This window comes from Penaeus japonicus, unplaced genomic scaffold (genome assembly GCF_977035675.1).
Source record: "Penaeus japonicus unplaced genomic scaffold, GWHDUDI00000001_assembly GWHDUDI00000014, whole genome shotgun sequence".
NCBI lineage: Eukaryota > Metazoa > Arthropoda > Malacostraca > Decapoda > Penaeidae > Penaeus > Penaeus japonicus.
This window is the reverse complement of record NW_028234416.1, coordinates 24,923,433-24,927,913: the sequence shown is the minus strand read 5'-3', so window position 1 is coordinate 24,927,913 and position 4,481 is coordinate 24,923,433.

The window sequence follows — 4,481 nt, the reverse complement described above, 5'->3', positions numbered from 1 at the left end:
ATCATTATTACCGTTTTAGTTATCATCATAGCAATGATTATTAGCATCATTATTATCATTATCATCATAGTTGTGATAACGACAATGATCATCATTATCATAATCATTATTATATACAATTATCATCATATTACCTCACGAACAATAATTGTCGTCAGAGTATCGATTTTAAAACAAATTATAATAATGATAACAATAATAATAATGGTGATCATGATAATAATATGAATAGTATTAATGAACATGATGCTAATAACAAAGATAAGGATAATGATGATCTTAGTACTGATGATAACGATGATAATGAGAATGATAATGGTATTATGAATGACATTGATATTGATAATGCTGATTATAATAACAATCATCATCATGATACTAATAATCGAGGATAACAATGATGATGCCACTAATCATGATAATGATAATATAGAAAATAATAATGACACTGATAATAATGATAATAATGAAGATAATGATAATGAAAATAATGATAATAATAATGATAACTATCATGAAAAAAATATGAAAATGAAAATATCGTTTGTGATAATAACAATGGCAATAATGATAATGATGATATATGCAGTGATGATGGCAATAATGAAAATTACAATAATATCATATATATATATATATATATATATATATATATATATATATATATATATATATATATATATATATATATTATCGATTGTGAAAATGATAATGATGGCAGTGATAATAATAATGTTTCATTACTAGTGACATTAATATTGATTGTGATAGTATTATTAATCATAGTTATGATGATATTAATGATTATGATAATGATAATAGTAATGATGATGATATTCATATAATTATCATCATAACTGTTATTATCATTATGATTATTATTTCTATTAGCATTATAATTATTACCGATATCTTTATCATTCCAACCATTGGGGTTATTGTTATTATTATCATTATTGTCACTGCTATTAATATGATCAGCATGATTATCGTTACCAAAACTGTTACTATTATTATCATTGTCATTTTCATTGTTATTATCATTATCACTATCATTCTTATTGTTAACATTTGCATCATTATCATAATCATCATAATTATCATCATTATTATTGTTATCATTATTATCATGGATATTATCATTATTGTTATTATTACTATTATTATAATGATTACTATCATTGCCATTATTACTATCATTGTTGTTATTATCCTCATCATTATCACTATGATCATCATTATCATCACAGACTGAATGGCTACCATCCACATTATCTTTTCTCGTTTTATCGTCATTATGATAACGAATCATATTTACTGATATTATAAATTTCCATCATCTAAAACTGTCACTTCCATCACTCCCTTTGGTATCATGTTATGATAACTGATGTTGATAACTATTCACTGGAGTGTTATCATATGTATTATCATCAACATCGAAGTTGTGGTAATAACAGCATCAGTGTTGTTATTACACTGAATATCATAATGCCTAATTGCATAATTCGGTTGTCATAATGCTGCTCAACAGAAGTTACATGGAAGATTTGCATATACATTTGTATAAACATGTAATTGCATATTCATTTCTGAAAACATACGTACATTTCCTTACGTCAAATGAATTTTTATGTTAAATTTTTGTGTTTGTGTGCATACGTAATGTGTGTACGAGGGGAGAAGGGCAGAGGGGGAAGAAAGTGAGAGAGAGAGAGAGAGAGAGAGAGAGAGAGAGAGAGAGAGAGAGAGAGAGAGAGAGAGAGAGAGAGAGAGAGAGAGAGAGAGAGAGAGAGAGAGAGAGAGAGAGGAGAGAGAGGATAATTGGGAAGATGGTCGAGAGATGCAGAGGAGAGAGAAGAAGAACGGAGAGAGAGAATGAGGAGGAGGAGAGAGGATCGAGAGAGCGAGGATCGAGTGGAGAGAGAGAGAGAGCGTGGGTATGTGTGTGTGTTGGAGGAGGTGTGTGTGTGTGTGTGTGTCGTGTGTGTGTGTGAGAGAGAGAGAGAGAGAGAGAGAGAGAGAGAGAGAGAGGGGGAGAGAGAGAGCGTGTGTATGTGTGTGTGTGTGGGTGGGTGTGTGTGCGTGTGTGTGTGTGAGAGAGAGAGAAAGAGAGAGAAAGAGAGAGAGAGAGAGAGAGAGAGAGAGAGAGAGAGAGAGAGAGAGAGAGAGAGAGAGAGGGGTGAGAGGGGTGAATGAGGGGGGGGAGAGGAGAGTGAGAGGAGAGATGAGGAGAGAGAGCGGAGGAGGGAGTAGTGTGAAGGAAGAGGAAGGTGGAGTAGAGAGGAGAGAGGTGGTCGAGGAGGAGGAGAGGGGAGGATGAGAGAGTGAGGAGTGAGGGAGAGAGAGGGAGAGAGAGGAAGGTGTGAGAGATGAGAGGAATGTTGAGTGGAGGAGGTGTACTGAGAAGATATGGGGAAAGGGAGAGGATGGTGGAGAATTTGAGAGTGGAGGAGGAGAGTGGAGCGGAGGGAGGAGGAGAGAGAGAGAGAGAGAGAGAGAGAGAATGAGAGAAAGAAAGAGAGAAAGAACATGAGAATATACGCATACTTCTGTAAGCGCATGTGTGTTCTAGTGTAAGTGCATGGGTAAGTATGCGTGCATGCGTGTATTCTTCCATGTCAACCCGAAAGTCTTACACACGATCACACTTCAATAGAGATATCAACCCCTAACCCACGCCCCTACCCCTCCCCTCCCCTCCCCTCCCCACGCACACACAAACACCACTCTCCCGACCCACAAAACTGTCTACCTCGTCTCTTAAATCAAGCAATTCCACAAACCAAAAATCACCCTACCCCCACCTCCCCTACCCCTACCCCACTCCCCCGAAAAAAGGATGAAGTTCTGCAGAAGTTTTGCTCTCGAACCCATGATTGCATTACCTCTTAAAACCATAGATAACGTTTTTCCTCTTCTCCATAAAACGTAAATGGGGTCTCGTCCGGTGAAAACCTGGCCCGGCCGACTGCCTCCAGATCTGCCGGCCCGCTGCACCGAGGGGAACCGAGGGGAACCGAGGGGAACTCACGCCCACTGCACCGTCGGGGAACCGAGGGCAACCCCCGCCCGACTTCCCGCCCGTCCGTCTTCACGCCCACTTCGGGCATCGTTCGCTAGTTGTCTCTGTCTCTTTGTCTCTGCATGCAGACTGTCTCGCTCAGTTGCTTGCCCTGTTTCTTTATGTCTCTCTCACTCTCTCTCTCTCTCTCTCTCTCTCTCACTATATATATATATATATATATATATATATATATATATATATATATATATATATATATATATATATATATATATATATCACTCTCTTGTTCTCTCGTCTCTCTCATTCTCTACCGTTATCTTCTCTTTCAGTACAACATACACTATAACGGAACATAAAAGGTCATTTGCAGCTGATAAGGGACACTGATATAATCTTCCCTCACTCATCCATATCTTTATTTCCCTTTCTATTCGTAAATCTTAACGACGCCTTTGATTTTGGCTTCAAGAAACGTCCACCCCCGATGTCTCGACCGTTCGCGTAAATAATAACATCAACGACCTCCCATCGCTGGATCCGTTGCTTCGCTCTCCGTCGTGCAATGTGGAGTTAGATCAAGCATTAGTCTCATCACTGCTCGCTTGGAATCCGGAGATTTTTTTTTTTTTTTTTTTTTTTTTTTTTTGTAGGCGGAGGGTGGCCTTTCCCTAACTTTTGGGGCTCATTTAATCCTTTTAGGCGACTTGTTCTCTTCCTTTCTCTCTCTCTCTCTCTCTCTTTTGTTCGTTCTCTCTGTGTCTCTTTGTCTCTGTCTCTCTCTCTCTCTCGCTCTCTCTCTCTCTCTCTCTCTCTCTCTCTCTCTCTCTCTCTCTCTCTTTAAAGAGGTCATTGCTTATATGTGTGTGGTTGTGTGTATGTGTGTGTGTGTGTGATCCGTCTCCTTCCCCCTCTCTCTTAATCTTCCCTACCCCCCTCTCTATCTCTTTAACTCCCTTTTCCTCTTCCTTCCTCCATCATCATTCCCTCCCTCTTTGCTCTCCTTCTCTTCCTCGTTCTTTCTTCTCCTATCCTACCTCCTTCCCTCCCTTCCTATTTCTTCCCGCCCTAACTCCCTCCCTATTTCTTCCCGCCCTAACTCCCTCCCTATTTCTTCCCGCCCTGACTCCCTCCCTATTTCCTTCCCGCCCTAACTCCCTCCTTCCCTCCCTCCCTCCCTCCCTCCCTCCCCCCACTCTCACCCTCTCTCCCTCCCTCCTTCCCCCCTACCCTCCTTCCCCCCTACCCTCCTTCCCCCCTACCCTCCAACGCCTCCTTCCCGATGTATTGTTTTCATAGACGTTTCCATTCGATGGCAAGGCGAAGGAGCAAAACCAATATCCCTCAGCAATTTCTAATTCCAAGTTGATGAAATCCACTATTTCACAGCCCAATAGGTTCAGACATTGTTATTCACTCCGTCTCCCAGTTGCCAGATCTCGAACGGTGTCTCAGG